Genomic DNA, 22,890 nt, shown 5'->3' on the forward strand with positions numbered 1-22,890 from the left:
TAAATAACATCTTAGAGAAATGTTATTATCTCCTCTGGAACAAAACCATTTAATTTGGCTCAAGTAACTGCAGCAGCAGCAGCCTTGTAACATCTTCCTTTTCAAATTAATGACTGGATACCTTCAAGCCAAATCAGCTATGGACAACAAGTTGGCCATACCTGAGAATTCCCAAAGAATCTCTCCCTAAAGGCACCTCTTCATCCCAGTGCTCCCAGTTTTATATTTTCCAAACAAACACAGTGACATAAAATCAAAACAGGAAAAGCTCCCTTGTTTCCCCTCTAACACTCCTGTGCACATTGGGATTTTAACATGACCTCCTCCATATTGTCTTTAGGGAAAAGAATTCAGGAGGAAAAAGGTGGCATGCAATAAACTTCCTTCGTTGTGATGTTTGCATTACATTTTCTTACTCATTTTTCCTTAATTTTCCATAGATTTGATGGTCCCATATAGCATTTTGCACTAAAGCTTATTTCAGCATCAAAGTCAAGTTTTATACTTCAATTTACAGAAGTAACAGATGAGCTTTGCTGATGCTGAATTTAACTTTGTATTTTTATGTGATTTTATTAACTCGTTTATATAAAACTGGATTGCACTCTATTACCAATCTATTTTCTCTGTGTCTACAAGTATCTGGCAATACAGCAGATAAATCTGAAATAATAGGAATAACAAAAGTACTATTGTGCACAATTATAGCTTGTAGCACCCAAAATCAGACATCATTAGCAACAAACGACGATATTATATAAAAGAAATACCATCTGAAAAATTATTTTACACGGCATATTAAAGACTTGATGGCTCAGGAGATGGGTAATAGAATAAAAAGCCTTTTATCTCAAGGTCATCAATTCAAATCCAAGTCAGACTGATAGCAACTGAAAGCCATTTGATGAGAGTGCTAATGAACCCAGCCTCGTTAGTGGGAATTTAAGAACACCTCAGTATTCTGCTGCCCTGAGAGCAGAAATCAGGGGGGTTTGGAGGAGCAGATCCAGCCCAGCAGGCAGAGCTGTGCTTCCACTGCTGTGGGGACCTGCTCTGCTCCAAAACTCTGCAGAATTCACAGCTGAGTCTTTATTGCTGGGAAGGCTGAAAAAGAGGATTGTACTTCCAGCACCCCCAGTGACCACTTCCAGTGATGAAGAGGCAACACTCCTCTGAGCTGTAACAATTCCAGGTATTAATACATCACTTTTATTTGATCTCTCACTATTTTCCCAGCGTGGATCAAATAATGTGCCAAAGCAAACCAGGGCAGGGAGAGAAAAGAATCCCTGTGCAAACTCCAGCAACTGTTCCACTGCTCTGGCACCAGCCAGCAAATAAAGCAGAGCACATTTTGCATGGCTTGACAAGCAAACTCAAAATATTCTCTGATAAAATCCCTGGAATAATTTCCTTTGTTCTGGTATAATACCTGCACAACTCATTGTTGGCTCTGGTATTAACATGATGCAAAGCACTGATAAAAACCCCATTGATGTTGCCCTTTCTATGCTGAATGAGATTTTTATTAAAAATACCCTTCCAATAAAAGCAACAAAACACCGGAGACGAATTTTCAATTATTTTCAAATTTTAACAAAAAAAAGCATCCCAGAAGGAATTTGCTTTCATGTCTTTCATAGGCAAAGCTCAGTGTTAAATCAACACCTACAAATACCTGTTTGCAGGTGTAACTGAGGACACAGAGGAGCACCACTGTGACAGAATCATTATAAACTGAACAACCTGGGCTGATGGAAAATGTCCTTACCCATGGCAGGGGCTGGAATGAGATGATCTTTGAGGTCCCTTCAAACCCAAAACCATTCCATGATTCTGTAGGAACAGGGTAAGTGTTCCCCATAATCTCTGGAAGCCACAGATTCTTTTCTGAACCTCCCCAGGGCCCTTCCAGCCTCACTTCTTTCAAGATTCTGTAAATTAACCATGCCATGGCTCATGTAAACTCCATCTTCAGTAGTGCCTGGGTTTAGAGGAGCAGCTTTGGGTTTCAGGAGTGAATAATGGATTCATTTTAAAGGTACCCAGGTGTCTAAAGATGCATTTTACAACCAACATTGGCTTACCATGTCTGGATAATCAATTCCCTTAATTCAATTTTCCCCCAGTGTAACAACCATTAGAAAATCAGCCCTTACCCAGGGGAAACAGCAGAAATCCCCAAACTCTCACTTTTCTGCTGTCTAGAGGTGCCTCAGCACCTACAATTCCCCAGCTAAACTCCTATGGATGTTTATGTAAATCCTGATAATTCCATATTTATAACAGTGGGAACAAAACCTTCAAATTTATGGGAGCTCCCCATACAGAATTCCAGACTGGTTTGGGTTGGAAGGGACCTTAAAGCTCAACTCATTCCAGCCCTGCCATGGCAGGGACACCTCCCACTGTCCCAGGCTGCTCCAAACCCATCCAGCCTGGCCTTGGGCACTGCCAGGGATCCAGGGGCAGCCACAGCTGCTCTGGGAATTCCATTCCAGGCCCTCCCCACCCTCCCAGGTGAGGATTTCTTCATAATGTTTGGTCTAAACCTACTCTCTGTCAGTTTCACATAAATTTTGCATCCCACATCAGCCCAAGATGTTCACCTCTGGTGCAGCTGGGCGGCCTCCAGCACTGGATTGCAAATTTTTCCCCTTCCAAGTGCTCAGGATTTACCAGTTCTGATTACCTGAGGTTAAAACTAGAGCTTCCTCCCCAGCCAGCAGCACCAAATGGCTCAACTTACTGCATGTCTACCCAGCAAACCGACTGTCAAAAATACAGAAATCTGGGTTTGAGTGGATTCTGGAGTATGGAAAAATCCCAAATCCATCAGTTAAGGTCATTAGCTCATGTGACACACATCACTGAAGTCAATTTTCAAGGATAAGCGTGTGACAAGCTGACTGGAGGAATTCTCCTTTAATGCATTATTAATTCATTTATTATTACAGTTATTATAATCTTTATGCAGGGCACTGAAGTTTAATTTGTTCTCTATGAGCTAATCTTTTTAATGAGCCCTTTCTTCTCCTCAGGATGGGAGCCTCAACCACTTATGTAGCTTTTAAGCAAGTAGAAAATGACAGGACCATGTACCCTCCTCATAAACACAGTTTCACACACCATGCCCTGAATTTTAAGTGAAAATGAACGATTCCCAACTTTCCCACTGCCAAATATATTTTAAAAGGTAACAGATTCACCAATAATGCTCTTAATATAGGGAGTTCATCACACAATGAAATGTTAATTACAATTCCCCTCTCTGACAAAGAGGAGAAATGTGTTTAAATAAAAAGCCCCTGTGTGAGTAAATGCAGTTATTTGTGGGGCAGCACAGATTAACTCCAGTCTGGAGCCCCATCTGAATGGCTTTGGGTTCATTCTCTGGTCATGCAGGGCAAGGAGGTCACCAGGCTGATCCCTGCCCTGAGAAACGGGTTCAGTCCAAGAGGAAACAGCAGAAAAACACAAAAGTGGGTGGTTTAAACTGGGATCCAAAGGGGGGAAATACTCCAATTCCAAACTTCCACACTTGCAGGCACTTTAGGACTTCCTTGGAATTCAGAAACTGTGTGGATGTGGCATTTGGGGACGTGGGGACATGGCTCAGTGGTGGCCTCAGCAGAGCTGCAGCAGTCCATTGGATTTGGTGGCCCTAAAGGTCTTTTCCAGCCTAAATGATTGTGTGATTCCATACAGGAATCACAAAAAAAAAAATCACAAAAGCTGCTCAAGTCTGCACTTGGAAGGTTGTGCCTGCATTTCTAGGGTTCCTCCCTGGAAATGGAGCAGCTCAGCCCATGGGACACCCTCCCAGAGAGAAGGTTTGGGGGATAAAAGGTAGGACAAGGTTCTGGAGGTATACAAGAAGAGACAACAAATTGTCCCCCACGAGAAAACAGTAAATCCTTCAGGAGAAGGTTTGGGGGATAAAAGGTAGGAGAAGGTTCTGGAGGTGTACAAGAAGGAACAACAAAATTTTTCCCCTATGAAAAACAAGAATAAATCTTTCTTCTTTTTCATTCACACCAAAAAACCAGCCAGCATTTCATGGTGGCCTTTCCAGCTGGATGGTCTCGAAACAGGGAAAGTTTATCAGCTAACTCACAAACACACAAGGAAGTGAGTTTTTCAGGTCAGAGCTGCTCCCACAATGAGATAAATGAAAATAGAACCAGATTTTATGGAGATCTGGACTTACATAGCAGCTGGATCCTACTGCCTGCCTGATTAGCTGGGGTTGATCAGAAATTAGTAAATTATTTTCTGCTTGGAAGCATCACTGGCTGTAATGGGGGAAATCCATTTATCAGTGGGTATAAGAAAAGAATTTTTTAAAAAATCCTAAAACATTTTAAAGACTATTCAGACAAACTACATTTTGTCAATAAGTTTATCATTCTGGTTTCTCCAGAACACAAAAGTTCACAAAATGAAATTCAGCAGCAGATACATAAGAAACCTGCTCTCTACAGTAGTCAATCCCAGCAAGCAGAACACAAACTCCTAAAAAAGGCAGCTCAAAAGGAAGTTATGTTGTTAATAATTCCCATTATAGGCCAAGTTTTCACCTTGAAGCTCCTGTTAATAAAAGTTCATGGGAAATGCATGCATTTGTAGCCAGGACTCCCTTTTCAGCAGCCACAAACAGAAAGAAAACAGAATTACAGGAGGGTTTTGCTGGTTTGTTTTTTTTTTTCCTGAATAGGATTTAAAAATAGTTCAATAAATAGACAGAACCCCCTTGCCAGTGTAATTATTTCCTCCAGGCACATCTCCCTACAGGAAGGGTCCATGGGCACTAAAATCCCATGGAAACAAACTGTCCTGGAGAAGTGCAAACCATAAATAACTCCAGGGCTCCAAAGCCTTTTTTCCCTGATGAAGAGTTGTTGGCAGTGCCACCACCAAGGCCCTGCTCTTCCGCTGGTTCTCTTCAGCTTTTAGGAAATCCAAGGAAATCCTTCCAGCCCCTCCCTGCCCTGATGGCCACCAGCAGCTGCTGGGGAGCAGAATGGGACACTGACCTTGAAATAATCAGGGTAGAATGGTCACAGCACCTTTTTCTCCAGAACTGAGGGGGTTTTTTGAATGTAAAATCACAATTTCCTCACCAATTAGTTGCTACAACAGGATAAAGCCTGGCTTAGGGCTCAGCTCCACACACAATAACAAATGAGTGTTTGCTTGAGCTGCAAAAAGAGAAGACAAACAAGCTCCATCTGACCTCAGAGCTGTCAGGCTCTGAAAGCTTGTCCACATCCCCCAGGGAATTAAAATCCCAGGGAATCATTCCAGAGCATACCTACATGCACACAAACACACACAGACACCTGTTTGTGCTTTTACAGGGAGCTTTTTCCATACAGAGATGGTATCAAACAGGTCCGAAATGGTTACAAGGACTTGAACTGTGATGATTCATGAAGAGAGGCAAATAAAATCAACACCCAGAACAGAAATATTTAATTAAGAAGAAAAATATGCATTTCTAACCAGAACATGTGGCTGTTTCCTCATCAATGCATGGTCAGGTTGTAGTTTTACATCTGAATCCTTCTTCCCACTTTACTGCATCTAGGAATAAAGACAGAATTGTGATTTGAGTAATGGTATGTCATATGTTGAATTTATCTAAAACCAGCACCTTTATCAGCACAATTCCTTTGCTTTATTTTTTTTTTTTCCCCTGTATGCTGAGTTTCTGTCTGATCTCATTCTCCTTGCCCTTCATTTACCTGGAAAAGGAGAGGTTTTTCCATATTTGAATAACAGAAGCAAAGTCCCCCATGGAATAGAGAAAAATGGGCAGGAGTGAGGAGATCTGATTTTTATTTTAAATCTGGTTTGTGGCCTTGGAACGAGGCATTTTTCTGCACATTTCCCCTCTCTTCCTTTGCCTTTCTTGTCTGCTTACATTACAAGCTCTCTGAAGTCTGTTAAGTGTTTATACAGCACCAAACAGATAAGATTCAGCTTTCCTCAGAATCACAAGATAACACGAACCCAGAAACAATAAATCTTATCAATCACCACCTACATTATTGCTCTCCTAACATGAAACACGTTTCAAAGTGATTTTCAACAGTTACTTTCCTTTAAAGGAAAAGAAATATAAAAGGCTCCTGGAAGAAAAGCTCATCCAAGAGGAAACAGATCCCTAAATTGGTTGGGTTTTTTTTCCCAATACATTCCACCTGTTTCAAACACACTGACCAGGAGCTGCATTTCTGTATCTTTACTACAAGGAGAGGACACACCTCTGCCACTGACCTCGATATTCCCACCTGCAGCTGGGTCACTGTTTGCTGGGAGCAGCAAAAGCATGGAAAAGACTTTGGAGCTTTAACCCCACTTTTCCTGCTCTCCCAAGTGTTACAACCCACCCAGACCAAATCCTGTGTCACCCAGGGGCAAAATGAGCACACAAGCACCATTTTGGTCTGTTTCTACATCTGTGGGTCACTTTTAAAAGTGATTTTCTTTCCACCCTCACCGTATGAATGACAAGATATTCAGAGAGACATCTTGAGGGAGGAGAAGTATAAAGAAGAATTCAGCTAACCTATTTTCTTTCTTGTCACTACTTGATAATCTCTTTATCTGCTCTCATCTCACCAGGTGCAGACAGATTTATTTCCCCATGGACAGGGCCAATCCCAATTTTCCAAAGTCCCCACGTGCACCTGGACCTCCTTTCACAGACAGAGCATTTCAAATTCAAATTGCAAAGTGCCCCTGATCTTTTGGGCTAAACAGAGACAGCTTCAGCACACACAGGTGTAAATGTATATGTAAATATATAAAATGTCAGTGCTTATTGCCACACACATCTTCAGCCTTTCAGGGAGTTTCTGTGGCCATGGGCACACAGGGAACATTCATAAGAATCTCCCCATCAATAGAAATTTGCAGTTTCACTGAAACACAGCTCACTAGCACATGTATTTTACAGCTTGACCCCTCTGTAGATAAATTATGGTTTTGATGTGAACAGAACACATTTTCTAAAGCGGTGATTTAGGAACCCCAATTCTACTTTCAGCTGCACCTTAATCCTTCTTGACTTCTATTGAGGCTTTAGCTCAGCAATGTTTGCTCTCCTGCTGGCACTGCACTCTGCCTTTCCGAGAGCCTGCACCTCCCCAGAGCAATGTGACTGCAATTTGTAATGCCAAATGCAAATTGTCTGAGCCCCAGCCCGTGCCAGCTGGGCCCAGCCCAGCCGAGCTCTGCCAGCCTGGTCCCAGCCTTGTAAGACATGCCTGGGCTGGAAACCACAGCAAACCCCAACCCAGCCCCACGCAGAGTCACCAAACAGAGTGGAAAAATCCTTCTGCCACAAAGCAGGGCAGAGCAGAGGCCATTTTCAGGATTTCAGTCTATCACAGGGCTGGACTCAGGGAGTGAAAGACAAGATGCTGTTATTACATCAGGTCCAGACTTCCTGCCATTACACTTGCCCCACTTAGCTCTGTGTTAAGCCAATTCTCCTGCAATTGATTAAAAGCTCTCCTCCAAATAAAAAAAATCTCCTGTTTATCTAGAGACATGGGAAGAAAAAGAAGAAATTCAACACTATTTCAACCTGAGATTCTGAGGGAGGAGGCAATGATGATTTGTGTCTCCCCCTCCTCCTATTTTTTAATCTCTCTCAGAAATCAGAGCAGAGAACAGTAACTCAAATGCTTTATAGCTGAATTCATTTTCATCAGCTGTCTCCTATCTTTACCAGTTGTTTGTCTGCTTCTCCCATTTATGCTGTGCATCTTGGACTTATCGATCTCGTAAGCTTTAAATTACAGCTATCCATGGAAAAAAAAAGAAAAAAAAAAAAAGCAAGAGGCAAACCACAACAGGAAAAACCAGACCTGATAAAGGATTTCTGAAGGGCTGCTCACTTTTGCTAAAATAAAATCTTAATGGCATTTCCTGGAGAGAAGGTCTGTGAGGCTGATGTTATTGGTAGGCTTTATGGACATAGGACAAGTAAAAAAAAGCTGTCAGATTGAAGGAAAGGGGTTATATCAAAAACATTCCCAGTGAAAAGTGTAGGAAAACTTGGGGGAAAAAAAATTACAAGATTTATACAAGCATCAATCAGCTGATTTATAGCACTGGGTTTATGAGAGCCAGCCAATTTATAGCAGGGGTTTCTTGTGGTTTCAGGCTGAGTTTAGACAATAAGGATTCACTGCTCCCCAAAACCACTGGAAATATTTCCCTTGGCAAAGGTAGAGCAGAGACAGAGCTGATTTCTGTGCTCAGGTGCACCCACTGCAGCCTCAGCTCAGAACCTGCTCACTCCAGGCTCTTGGGGCTGTCAGAGAATCATGGAATCACAGAATGGCTGAAAGAGACCTCAAAACCATCTCATTCCAGCCCTCCTTCCATGGACAAGGACACCTTCCATGAATCCCCAGACTCCACCTCAAATCCCAGGGAAGGTTATCCAGGATTTTTCCCAAGACTTTTCTGCAACATGAAGGAAAAATTACGACTCTGTTCCAGGTGTTCCCACCTGGGGTGATGGGAAGGGAAGGGAAGGGAAGGGAAGGGAAGGGAAGGGAAGGGAAGGGAAGGGAAGGGAAGGGAAGGGAAGGGAAGGGAAGGGAAGGGAAGGGAAGGGAAGGGAAGGGAAGGGAAGGGAAGGGAAGGGAAGGGAAGGGAAGGGAAGGGAAGGGAAGGGAAGGGAAGGGAAGGGAAGGGAAGGGAAGGGAAGGACCACCATTCCTCCTGTGCAACAACCAGGCACAGCCAGCTCTGGCCTCCCTTGCTGGGGGCTCTCTGGCTGCAGCAAGTTCCTTAGATTTCAAAATCAACCACGGGATTTATTGCACAGAGGAATAACAGAAACCAGGTCTGTCTTAATGAGAAAACCTGTCTCCAGTCTACACTGGAAACTCAGCCTGTTGTTGGTTTTTCATGCCTTGAGTACTCCAAGGGAAAACCTGTACCCTTCCTAACTGTGCTTTGTGACTGTCCTAGAAACCTTGTGGCCTGGATCAAATTTAGGTGCCCTGGTATGGTAAATCTGGTGGGATTTTTAAAACAGAGAAACTAAAATCTACTCTTTTCCTCTGTGGGTTCAGGCAAAGTGTCTGCATGTCTGGGCTCCCAGTGCTGCAAAGACATTTTATTGTTCTGATGTTCCACAAGTACAGCCACTCTGTCTTTCAGTTTCCCAAAGGTCAGAGGGAGCTGATGGATTCCTGGGTGGGGGAATGCAGTCTCCATGCCCTCAGCTGGTCACCCCTGCCTCGTGTGTGGCACAGAGATGGGTGAGACACCCTCAGCCCCGGGGCCAGCTGGGGCTGCTCGGTGTCTGAGCAGAGCCAGGAGCAGGGCTGGCATCACCCACTGCCTCTGGCCATGCCACAGATGGCACCAGCAGCTTCCCAGGCTCCTGCATCTCCGGATGGCCGAGGAGGAACAAAGAAAGAGGGATGAGCAGTCCCTGCTGCAATGTGACCTTCACATTCCATCCATGCGTTGCTCCTGAACAGACACAAAAATGACGAAGTGAAAACCTGCCAGTCAGGCTCAGAATACATTCTGGGAGTGACAAATAAATATTTACATGGTACTTGAATTGTGCCTGCTGCAGATCCCTGCAGAACAGAGGAAGGTAATTCACAGATTTGTCCTGGAGGACTGCAGGAAGAAGAATGGCATCAAAGGAGGGGAATGCTGGCCAGGATGGAGCTCTGGCACTGCTCTGGCTGCTCCTGGAGCCAACCTGCTCCCACAGCACTGGGCTCTGTACATCAAACCTGCCTTGACTCTGCTCTCAGTGCACACCATGAAGGCTGATCCTGTTTCAGGGACGTGGAGGTGGCAAAGGGATGAAAGGACCTAAATCCCATGGCTGGGCATTGTCCCCAGAAGCTCCAGCACCAGAGAGGCATGAGCTGCACTTGTGCACTTTAACAGATGAAGAGTTTTCCAGGAGGAGGTGCTGTCAAGCCATGAAAAGATGCTTTAACCAGCTTGGAAAATAGCATGGGATGAAGTGGATAAACTTTCCCAGCAAAAATCCAAGGCCCTAACAGCTTATGGATCCCACATCAATGTAACTGTGCTAAGGGGAATATTTACAGTGATGTCTTCTGACTAGCACCAAGTGCACAGAATTAATATGGGTTGAGAAAAAGAACAGCAAGAGAGAAAATAAACTCTTTAATAAAGAAACAAACATTCTTGATGCAGTTTTACCCATGTGCATTTTCAACACAACCCAGCAAAGATGCAGTGTGCCGAGAAGAATCAGCACAAACGTTTTTCTGTTCCTTAAATAATATGATTATTTTCTTTTTAGGAACAGTAGAAGATATTAATTTTACAGGAATAAAATTAAGAAGCCTAGTTTAGTAGACATGCTTTGCCCATATTTCAACTTTTCCCACCAGGAAAAATAAATTAATAAAAAGATGTATCTCCTCTGTGGCACATACAGAATAAGTTGGCTCATAATTACTCCAAGCACAGTGCTACAAGTTGCTCAAATGTCTGTTTATTTATTAGTGGAAATGCTATCAGAATATGAAGAGAGCCTTGCAGTACTAATCACAGCTGTCTGAGCCCATCACATGATGTTGGCTGACAATTCCTGTGATTTACTGCACCAGTAAAAGAAGGCAGCCGTGAACACGTTTTTGTAAATCAAGTCTATTGGGCCAGATTTGGGTCCTCGATTACTCAGGCATAAGAAATGTTATAGCTCTTTGCCAGTACATAATTCAGGTGGTGAACTTAATATATGGATGTAGGGCATTAAAAGTTACCAGGAGAAAATCACCTTGGCTCCAGCACCCATGCAAAGGCTCTGCACAGTCTGTCTCTGAGCCTTGTCATTATCCAGGGAGCAGAACCATTTTTTCCCTAAAGAAAATGTCAAGGTCTGTGCAGAATCACCCAGGTTTCATGTTCACAGCATCAGGGAGTGCTCAGCACTTAAACCCCGTGCCACGACACACACGAGTTGAGTTGAAATTTACAGTGCACACCAGGTGTTCTTATTGCCCCTTAAGGGAATCTGGGAGCAGGACAGAATCACCTCTGTCAATATTCCCCTGCTGGGTCAATAAATCCTGATAGTCCATAAAAGTCAGCGAGCAAAACCGACAGCAGCAGCCCATGAGCACTTTGGGGTAAAATTTGGCACACTTAGTACCTGCCTATTGGCTAGAATGATTCTGCATTCAATGTCCCCGAGGTACAGGCAGCACTTTCGCTGGTTTTAACAACCTCCTAAAGCTCAAAGCTGCGTTACAGCCCCGCTCTGAGCTCCTCACCACGGAGGAACCGAGCAGCACACCGCTGACAAAAGGATGGGACTGCATCCTGTGTTTGCACAGCAGCTGGGAAACAGCCACCCTTTTCCAGGAGACCCATGGAGTCTCATCACAGTCGTGGGGTTTCAGCAATGAAAGCAGAGAGAAAATTTCTCTCTGTGTTTTTGAAGATATAAAATGTTAAAAAAACCTAAGTGTTCAGGTATTCACACTCAAATCCATGGTCATTTTCAGGCACTCTGGAGCAGCTCTCAGCACAGAGAAATGGAATCCCCAAAAGATTGGGTTGGAGGGGAATGCAACCATTAGAGCCAATCCATGGCAGGGACATCTCCCACTGTCCCAGGCTGCTCCAAGCCCTGTCCAGCCTGGCCTTGGGCACTGCCAGGGATCCAGGGACAGCCCCAGCTGCTCTGGGCACCTGTGCCAGCCCTGCCCACCCTCTCAGGGAAGGATTCCTTCCCAATATCCCACCTAAACCATCTCTCAGTTTGAAGGCAAATGGTCTTTGATTCAAATAAATCAGTGTAGTTTTTTGAATTTAAATTAATTTACCCCACCTGACAAACCATTTCCTTTTGTTTCCTGGTTAAAATTTTATGCAAATTGAACAGAGCATGGTGGTTTTTTTCCACTCTACAACCTAGAAGTGACTCCCATGCAAGCTGTCACAAGCATGAACTCTGAAGGCTCAGAAGGGCCTAACCCATGGCACTGAGTGAAAATAACAGGCAAAGAAGTTTGAAAGTATTTTAAAATGATCAGTTTTCTGCTGCCCTTTTCATAACAGATTTCAAGCACAGTTTTAATGAAGGACAATTTTTTTTCCTATTATAAAGCTACTTCACTGTTAAACTATAATTTTCACTTTTTTCCCCCCCAGGAAATGCCCTTTAAATGCACTTGAAAATTGTCCAACATGAAAACTGGAAACTTAACCTTATAATATGTGATTCTATGCTGAGATTGCTAATGATCATACAAACTAATAAGTGACTTATTTGACATCTGAAAATGATAAGCAAATCATAAAGCAAGCAAACTAAAAGATTTCTACACCCAACTGGCAAATGATTCACAGACTAAAAAGTCCTCTACAGACAGACATAAAAGTGAATAACTTTTAAGCAGAAGGAAAAAATTAAGTCTATATTCTGAAGGTGCTCATTATCCCTCATTTGTTCAATTCTTATCTTGATTTGGTCATCAGCTCTCTGCTTGCTTGTTAAGATGGTCAAGCCATGCAAACAAAGTGATATTTGTTCCCATAACAACATTGAACCCTTATATAGCATTTTTCATCATCAAATCTCTGAGCCTTCTACGAAGAAGGAGAGCTTTGTTATTTATCCCCAATCCAGATAAGGAAATTACAGCAGTGGGATAATTGCAGAGCCAGAAATAAAACTTCCGAGTCCCAAGTAATGGGCTAAGCAGCAGCACAGGGAATTTTATTAACACAGGAGACAACTGAGGTCAAGATGGGCAATTTGAGCATCCCAACTTCTGAACTGCTGAAAGCACAAGGAGGAAAGTGCAACTGAAAAAAGTCATCGATTCAAGGAGTGCTTTACACTGGCACTCGAGGCTTGAAGTGCTCTATTAACTCCTCCTGCCCACAGACATGCACAAAGACTTTACACCAACAATCCCTCAGCAAGAAAGGACATCAAGAAGATGCTTAATTTATTATGCTACTCTGTGTATTTGGAGTCCAAAAGGATTTAATTTTCATTTTTCTGTCAGAATAAAAGGACATGTTTCTGCTGGAGAAATAATTCTATAGGATTAAAAGGAGTTTAAAACAATGCCAAGACAACAGAATTTTCCTCAGAAGAGATTGATGAGTCAGAATTATTTCTCAGGGATTTAATGCTGTGAAACAGGTTTGTTGGGAGTTCATTCTTGGAGGCCAGAATGAAAAGCCACCAAGGAAGATGCTGCTGGGGGGTTTGCTGCCCATCACCCAGTTAAGAACTGGAAGTGGATAAAGCTTGAGTCAGCCTTCACAAAATACAGCAACTGGTGATGCACCAGAAACTGAGATTTCCTGACATTACTGAAATTCAGGACAGCAGTTAGGCTTGCCCAGGGAGGTGGGAGTTGTAAGGCCATGGCTGACTGCCCTGGGGGCAGAAGGGCACAGGCAAAAATTCAGCAGAACGGATCAGGATGATGAGGGAGATGCAGCACATAACTCAGGGGAGCAGAGAGAACTGGGTTTGTCCAGCATGGAGAGAGAAGCCTAATTCCTGGTTCCAACCCAAGAAAACCCTGAGCAACCTAATTTAAGTTCAAAGTCAGGCCAACATTCAACAGGAGGACCTCCAAAGGTCCCTTCCTACTTATATTCCTCCACAGTGTTAATGCTTTCTCCCTCACTTGTGCTCATCACAGTGCGTTCACTGCGAAGTACAATTTAAAATAATTATTCTGACTTTGTGTGACACTTTCAAACGCGATACAAAATTCCATACATATTTGAGAAGTATCCAACTGCAGGTGAGGAATAGCATGGCCTAAAAGCCAGTCAGCTGGAGCCAATTAAAGCCTGATCAACCTCCCGTGACACCAGAAGGCCTAATTGAACTTCTCCCCCTCTGTGCAGGATGGAGATTTTTGCCTTTTCCACAGAAGCCCAGGATGAGGGGTTCGCTGCTCTGAGCCTCTGCAGAGCAGGATCATTATCAAAACATAATGATCAAAACAGGAAATGTCTGCATTGATTAAAATAATGCTATTCCACCCTCTCAGAAAAGAAAAAAAAAACCAAAACACTTCCCCTGCAAAGAGCCAACCTCAGATGTGTAGTCCCAGCCACCCATTTTCACCCTCCTGGCAAACAGAAAATGTGAGCAGGAGCAAGTGACTCACAGGCAGAGCTAGAATTAAACTTCAAAAGCAAGTGGTTCATTAGGAAAACCAAGACATGTTTGAATGATTGTTAGCTACAGTCTAATAAAACCTGAGCCTGGTTTTATAGAGAAGAAAAAAATAAGGCTAAAAATGTATGTTGACTGAAATATATAAACTTACAGTGGAAATCAATTGGTATTTATAGCTGCTGAATAATGCACTCATTACTATTCATTCTCATTACTGTGCATTTTGCAACTGTCACAAAAAATACAGTGACTGACTGACAGCTTTTAAAATATTTTTATGCCTCAAGAACCAAAATAACTGAAAGAGAGCTGAAATTTTGAATTCAAGAAGACTGGACAAACTGCCAGTAGTGCAGCAATCTAACCTTCTCTTAATTCCTGGTTTTAAGTTCAAATCTCCCCAACATTCTGTGTTAATTAGAATAATCATTTTGCTTTTCTTCCCTTTTGGGGGGGGTGGAATCACGTTTCACTTCTATGTGGCTTTGTTGTGTGAAAAATCTCTGTATATCAGGAAGAGTACATGCAACATTTTCCCCTAATTAGTCCATAAAAATGCTAATTTCTCTAATGAATCAGATTGAAATATCACAGGAGTAGGTAATAGAACAAATACAGAGTTTGCTTATGGGGTAGGATTTTGCTAATCACTACCACAGCACTGGGCAGCTCACAAGGCCAACACTTTAATGAGGTTAGAGAGGCAAAACATGCTCATCTGAATTTTTTGGTATAAAAAAGAGATAGTTACTTGCCTGTGCAGTCACATCACCCTTGAATCCGTGTCTGTATGTGAAGAAAACCAGATCCCCAGCATTTACATCCCAGCTTTTCCATCCCCACACACTCAGGTCCTCTGCCTGTTTACTCAAGCTGAGAATGGGGCCATAAATCTTTATCCTGCCCAATTTCATTGTTAACATAATCCATTTCTGAGACAGATAAAATAATACTGCCCTTTTTTTTCATGGACCAGTAGCTAATAATGTCACCAGTTTGAATGATACAAGACTGAGATCATTGTCTGTCTGCCCCACAGCATCTTTCTCTCTAATTTTTTTTTCCTGCCCTTACACTTTGGCTCCTGCCTTCTGTGCTGGCACATACTGAGGCACTTGTATCCAAGCTGCAGATCTAGGAAGGAGTGGTCTCTCTCCAAGTCAAAAATCTAGGAGCATCAATGAGCTCTTAGTGGAAATCTCCTAGGGTTTGACCTTCAGGGTGGCCTTTTACTCTTTAAACCCCATGTAAAACAGCGATTCTGCCAGTCAATCCCTAGTAAAAGATTTAAAGAAAGGGACTGTTGCCTATTGGTGACACCAGAAATCTAAGCAGGAATTAAGCAGCTTGAAAAAGCCTTTAAATTCAACTCACCATTCTCCCCGAGCTCTCCATATATTCTTTATGGCCCTGTGTTCCCTCAGCCCTTTGATCATTTTATATTGAAGTAGTCTCTTGTTTAATACGCAGCTAAGATGACTGCAGGATAACATCAAAACAGGAGGGAACAGAAAGAACATGAAAGAATATGAAGTCAATGGCTTTGCCAATCACAATCCACAAACAGGGCTGGTTAAAAGGCTCGGCATTACAGAGCTGCCTTTATGCTCTCACAAAGCTTCACGCAGCGCTAAGACCAACGACAAACTGAGACTAATGATTAAAACTACACTGGGATGCCTTTCTTCTGCTTTAATTGTTGCTTGATTTGCTTAGAGGTAACAGATCTGCAAATCCAGCTCCTAACTTTGTCCCACAAGTTCGCTGCACCAGCTGGTCTCACCGTCTTTCTCTTAGGAGTCAGAGTTTCCAAGCCAGGGTTTCCAATAAAACATGGTCCATCATCCTTGTGCCATCACAGAATGGTTTTGTTTGGAAGGGACCTTAAAGTTCATCCCATTCCAAGCCCCTGCCATGGGCAAGGACACTTTCCACTATGCCAGGTTGTTCCAATCCTCATCCCAGCTGGTCTTGAATGCCTTACAAAGCAGTTCCTCTGACAACTTCCAAAGGTATTTTTGACAAGAAGCAAAAAGGAAGAAGAGCGTTCATTGAAATTTCCCTCAAGCTTCTCTAACAGCATCAGCCCTCTTCTCCAAAAAAATAAAGATGAAATAAATCCTAGTTACACAAGACTTTGTCTTCTTGATCCCCAAGAACTTCCTGGTGCAGTATTTACATAAAAACCCACAGCATGTTTTGGACACCAGACAGACGGAAAAGTTGATGTCTTCTGTCTAGAACTCCTCTCACGCTTGGTTTTCATGCCATATTTCTTGGCTGCCTACACTCATGTTAATCTGCTAAAATCACTTTACCCACTTGGAAGGCAACGTTTCACTTGCACTCAGTTCTATTATTCATCTGACAACCACCACGCAGCTCCATGACTGACTGCTAATTATCCTTTCCCCCTGCTCGGCACCGCCAGTCGCGTTTTCGGCAGCAATTTATTCTTCCTCCCATGGAGCCATGAGGTGGGAGCTGAGGCCCATTGAAGTCGGTGACAAAGACCCCGGAGATTTCAATTGTGTCGGGAATTCATCTTTTAATGGGAAGAGACCTGCCTTAAGTGTTATTTAGTGTGTGATGTCAACAGCCCGAGATAACAGCTGACAGGAGGAGAACGTGCACATTGCCACTGGGGCCAGGATGGGACACGGCTCTCGGGGGCTCTGCTCGCTGTCACATCCCTGTCACAGGGCCAGACAGGATCGTGCCACCTTCCCTTCTAGCAGGGAGCAGCCTCAGCTCTGCTCAAGCCCAGTGTGCAGTTCCTGGAACTTTGGGATTGATGGAGAAATCCCATTTAGCTTCTTCATTTTTCAGATCCAGCATGCAACAGGAGGATACAATCCCTGTGGCAAAAAGAGTTTGGAACAGCTGTGGTGATATAAATTCCCAGTGTAGGCTGCTCCTGAATTTCTTTAATAGAAGCAAGCACTAAAAGGACAATAAATGAGATGGCAAAGCAAACTTTCCCTGACTTCTTTTATATTTACCATCCTAGACATGCTGGAAAAGAGAGAACACAGAGAACGTGAATATTGTCCAAAATGCTCACTTCTTACACAAGAAGTTGTAGTTTTCACTGGAAAACATTTTGTGAACATAAATGAGAAACGGAAGATGAATTAGAAGTGTTGATTAACACATTTTCTAAATTACAATAGGTTTTGAGGATAACTTTGCTGCTTTGTTTGGGTTTTTCTCTTCCACATAAGCTATCCTTAATCTCCCTCACTTACATAAACCAAAGTACCCCATTTTTCCACCTTTTCATTCCTATTCCTTTTGCCTGAACTCCCGCCTGAAAAGAAAGATGGAAAGATATTTGTGAGAGCATGGAGTGACAGGACAAGGGGGAGTGGCTTCACATTGAAGGAGGGCAGGTTTAGATCAGATAGGAGGGAAAATTCTTTACTCAGAGTGTGGAGAGGCCCTGGCACAGGTTCTCAGAGAAGCTGGAGCTGTCCCTGGATCCCTGGAAGTGTCCAAGGCCAAGCTGGATGGGGTTTGGGATATGGGAAGATGTCCTTGCCATGGCAGGGATGTCACAGCATGAGCTTTAAGGTCCCTCCCAAAACTAGTCTGGGATTTAGGATAAAACTTCTCCAGGTTACAACAGTTGAAGCCACAGCTTCATTCCAGCAGCCCCTGCTGATGGCAATGAACAGCCCCAGCTCCAGAGAGGGATCTGTGTTTGTGATGAACTTTGTAGAGCAGAGCTGTTCCTCAGGGCACAGCTCACACAGGCTGGGGAAGCAGCAAAACTCCATCAGGGTCCAGGGAAGGGGAAGGGGAAGAATGAGAAAAAGGGAAAGGGGAAAGGGGAAAGGGGAAAGGGGAAAGGGGAAAGGGGAAAGGGGAAAGGGGAAAGGGGAAAGGGGAAAGGGGAAAGGGGAAAGGGGAAAGGGGAAAGGAATGTGTCTCTTGAGGGCAGCAGAATGAGGAGCCAAGCTGGGAGCAGTCTGGAGCAGGTGCTTGGGAGCAGCAGGTTTTCAGCAGCCACCCTGGCCAAAGCAAGCTGAGGGATATTGTGAGTAAATCCATCTTTCTCATGTGGTTAAAAACCAGAGGTAGCAAGTTCAGATTGATCATCTTAAGGGTTTTTGTCAGCCTGAATAATACTCTGGTTCTAATGCAAAAGTCCTCTGTGTGCAAGTTACATTTCAAGAACTTTACCCTAAAAGAGTTCCTCCAAATATATGAAAAAACCTTTTCGAGCCAAATTCACAGCCCAGTCCATGAGACTTTATTCAAATGCATTATTTTGTGCTTCTGTATCAACTGTTTTCCTCTTGCTGGTCCTTTGTTCAGGGCAAGGCTCATTTTCCCTGTGCTATTCCAGTGCCACCAAAGCAGCCAGGTGACCTCTGAGGACAAGGAAAATCCAAACTCCTCAGTGAGGATCAGTCCCTGGAGCATCTAAACCACTGAAGCCTTGAACAATCTGAATTTGCTTTTCTGAAACCCACTTGTACCTTTTTTTTTTTGTTTTGTTTTTTTTCAATGTAGAAAATTATTGCTTAAATTACCAGAAATTCTTATCTATTGTAAGGACAAAAAGAAAACGATAAAAATACACAATGATTCCTGTGTGATACGGGCTCTGACAAACTGGTGTAAGTAGAGACAGGTTGTAAAAACTACCTTGAAATACAAAGCAGAATCCACAAAGAGTAACACACCAGGTTAAAAATAGACAGCTGAACAAATAAATAAATAAATAAAAAATCAATGTGCACTGTGCTGGTTGTTTGCAAAATTAGACAATTAATTCTGTGTAAACTAACCTATCAGGAAGGCACACTGTGGGATTCAGAGAGCTGATATTGCAGTACACTGGATTAGGAGAGAATGCTTTAATGAGATCCCTGGAGAGTCTCCATGGACTTGGACCATCCTCTCCAAAAGATCATTTTTACCCCATTTAACTGCCAGTGTGTTGCATCTCTGATACACACATGAACAAAAAGAAAGCAAAAAAAAAAACCCAAAGAAATCCTGGAAATAAAGAGCACTATTAACACAATTACCAGGACCAATGAGAATGGTGCTTTTCAGGCTCAAAAAAAAGGCATTATGTCATTTTCAACATATAGGAGCCATCAGAAAGAACATCTTTATATTAAAACCCACTGCACTTAAAGCCATTTACAGCCAGAATAGCAGCAGCATAAAGAAAGCTTTTACACACAGAGGGGTGTAAAAAAACCATAGTAAAAAAAATAAAATTACATCGTGCTCGCCAGAACAATCTGCAACCTGGCTTTTATTAAATTTGATTTTTCTTTAAGTAAAGACCTAGTATAGAGCTTGCCAAGTGCAATAAATGCCCCAGTTTAACATGTGATTTTTTTCAAATAAACTGGAGAAAACCACCTTGAGCCCCAAACCCAAAATGGTTGTATTTCAAAATGATCACTTGCTGTAAAATAACAGCTGGAAAACAGCGAGGCAGAATACTTTGGTGAGGAGCTGAGAAGTAGGGTTAGAAGCTGTTCTTCTATTTGCAGGTTCTCTGTAAAGACATGTAGAACCACATTTACGCCTTCCATCTGAGCAATCAATACTCTCAGCTTTCAAAAAAGCTGTTCCAGGGAAGATTGTGGATTTTTCTTACTCTTGTCTGTTTCACAGAAATGTTTCTGCAACTGAGGCCTGAGATCAGAGGGGAAAAAACCCTGAAAATTTGAAATGATGTGCAAATAAATACACAAGTCAGTAGAGCTTGGAAACATTTAAACCAGCCTGTAAATTAAGATGAATTATTTTCCCTCCAACTCCACTATTAGACTTTATGCAAGGACCAAGTCTCTGCTTTAGCAGCAGAAGGTGGTGGCCAGCACTCACTGTGAGACCATCGTGCATTTCCAATAGTGCCATGCTTTGGAAAACCAGCAGGTTCAGGGTTAAGGAGTTGTCAGGACCACTCAGGGCTGAAGCATCAGTCAGGAAACCAATGCAAAGCACCTCAGAAATGTCTGAATTCTTCCTGTGCTGCTGCCCTTTTACCTGGGCCAGCTGATGTGACATCCCCACCTTGGGACACCCCGAAGCCAACAGGAGACTGCCCATGGAGAGCCACCAGCAGAGCCTGCTCTCCACAGGGAAGCGCACTCCAGCGTGTTTTAATCACCCCTAATTGATTTTACACCACCAGGAAACTGAGAAAGAGTTCAAATACAGTCTTTGAGTCCTAATATTTACATGGGCAAACATTTGTTTATCTGTCAGCTGTGTAATCTCAGGGCCTCTGCAGAGCCTGGGACAGGCTCTTAAGTAGCTTTCTCCAGTTTTGATTAGCTGGCTGAGGAGCCAGCCCTATAAATATTCCTAACATTTGCACCCAATGGACCAAGTATTTTGTTGAGCAGACTAATTGGTTCACAACCCCTGCTAAGTATCAGCCCTATCATCCCCCACTGCCATGGGCTACGATCATCATTAGCCAAGTGACAATCTCCTGGAGAATTTGGGCTTTTTAATCTCCCTTCTCCCCGAGGACATCAGGCTTATTATGGGTTAAAGCTCTCCGAGCTGGCTCTCGCTCCTTTCTGAGGCTGGATCCTCAGCACTGATGGAAAAACCTCCTGAAGGTGGGGGCACAGTGGAAATTCATGGCCATGTCTCACAACAGGTGCTCCAGGGGGAGCGAGAGGGAGAGATTTTGGTGCAGAGGGACAGATCCTGCCTGCACACACATTTCTGCAATTCCACAATTTCCTAGAGATGCATGAATCAACAGATGCCTGATGGAAACAGCCCTTGATCAGCATCAAACCACACTGACCCCAAAACATGAAAGTTCTGGGGGCTGCAGAGCCACCCCCTGCCCTGAGAGCCAGCAGTGGTGGGGACAGGAGCGCTGGAGAGGGAGCAGCAGAGTGAGAGATGAAACCCAGGCCAAATGCTGGAACAAAAAGGTGAAAAAGAGAATAAAGGTGGGGAAATGAAAGGCAAACTGTGAGAAGATGTCTTGTCCTCAGTCAGGCAGAACCCACACAAAGGGGAGCAGCTCCACACAATGCAAACCTGACCTTGTTAAGGCAGGGATGGAAATCTGGAGATTTAGGTAAGGAACATGGAAGTTCCTCTGTGCTCTGTTTCATCAGGAAAAAAATTCTGCTCTTAAACTTGGGGCATCCTTTCAAGAGTTTTAGATCTGGAGTGTGAAGTTTTTTTTTTTTTCCTTCGAAAGACATAAAAATCACAGACACCAATTTCCTGAAACAGCTGAAAAGAGCCCACCACAATGAAGAGGGACATCCTCTCCTCACTGCACCTCTCCCCATCCAAAATGAGAACAAACACCTTGGCAGGGACAAAAAAAGCCCTTCCTGGCCCTCTGGAATTGCCTGCTTCGGCAGCAAATTCTTCCTCTCAAAACCACCTGTGCTCACTGCTGCTCACCTGATAAATAAGATGTTAAACCACCAGTCACCATCTGGAGGTGAAGGGGAAAAGGGAGAATCCAGCTGTGATCTATTGGCCTTTCCGAGGTTTCCAGAAGGGAAAGGATTATTTAAAGAGTGAAGTGAAAGCAGCTCAGTGATGGACAGGGCATCTCTCGTGTCCAAATTTGTAGCAAAGCAATAAACACAGGGTTTGGTACCAGAGCTGCCCCCTCCCATCACAGCAGCCCATCAGCATGGAGAGTTTTATTTCTCCTTGAGCCATGCTGAGAAATCTCTGCAATTTGGAGCTTTGGAAAGCCTCCACATTCACATTTAATTTGAAATTATATTCTCCCTGTCAAAAAATGCCTGGGGGGCAAGTCACTTACAGGAAAAAAAAAAAAAAATAGAAGAAAATAAAAGTCTGAATCTTCTTGTCTGCTCTGAGTTATAACATCTGCCACTCAGAGTGCCAGTGCCAAGGACAGGATGAAGTTGTTCCTCAGAGAGAAGCGCCCAAATAAAACACTATCCCAAAACAGAAAGAATCTGAACCACCTCTCAAGTAACACCTAATTATTAATTATTAGGAAGAAATAAACCTTAGTGTATGAGCTTTCCAGCACTCCTCGTGTGCCCACACAAGGCAAAAACCTGATTATTTATAAGTAGAAGATATAAATGCACTTGTATGGGGACACTGATGAAAACACATTATAGGTGTGTAATATCAAATTTCAAAGTTCATAGCTCAGGAATAAATCAAAACATGTCATATGCTCCATATTCAGCTGCTTCACTTGTGTTTGTTTCCCTTTCAGGCACATCAGATGTTGCTTTACTCTGATTATTTTCAGGGAAGATAAATGTAATATCAGATTCAAAAGCCCAAGGCTAAAGCTACTGCCTGTTGCACAAAAGGGTTTTGAAACAAAAAATAAAGATATATCTACAGATGTATCTCCCAAATGATTTTGTTTTCCATGAACTGCCATGATGGTTAAACAATTCTGTACAAAACCATACAAATATAGTAATTTAACTATACTTTAATTAATTTAACAATTAATTGTGCACACACACATACATACACACACACACACACATATATATATATATATATTTAAACATCAATATCTCTTTTTAAACACTTTATCCACTCAAATTTCACCCTCTTCAGAAAGGACCAGGCCACTCAGCTCAAAGGGAACTGTGAAAACCCTTGCAGGAGACAGTTACAGGATCATCCATCCAAGGAGACATTAATTTCCCATCCCTATATTTAGAAGCAACCTATGATCT

General features: G+C 43.0%; 1 protein-coding gene and 1 long non-coding RNA gene across 12 annotated transcripts in view; one reads left to right on the forward strand and one right to left on the reverse strand.

The window, feature by feature from the left end:
• CHL1 (cell adhesion molecule L1 like) overlaps nt 1-22,890 on the reverse strand; it is a 122,688-nt gene that overhangs the window by 86,162 nt on the left and 13,636 nt on the right. For 8 of the 11 annotated variants that reach the window (XR_015274784.1, XR_015274782.1, XM_086845214.1 and 5 more), the window contains one exon: nt 5,506-5,586. The exons of the other annotated variants lie outside the window; for them this stretch is intronic. The gene's annotated coding sequence lies outside the window, so the exon portion shown is untranslated. The remainder of the gene's footprint in view (nt 1-5,505; nt 5,587-22,890) is intronic. 11 annotated transcript variants of the gene reach the window in all.
• On the forward strand, nt 972-7,588 carry LOC147650941 (uncharacterized). The gene is made up of 3 exons (XR_015274785.1): nt 972-1,192; nt 1,689-3,868; nt 3,965-7,588. It is a non-coding gene; the product is annotated as an uncharacterized LOC147650941 (long non-coding RNA).

The sequence above is a fragment of the Cyanistes caeruleus genome, chromosome 11, assembly GCF_971803275.1.
Source record: "Cyanistes caeruleus chromosome 11, bCyaCae1.hap1.1, whole genome shotgun sequence".
In the NCBI taxonomy this organism is placed as follows: Eukaryota; Metazoa; Chordata; class Aves; order Passeriformes; family Paridae; genus Cyanistes; species Cyanistes caeruleus.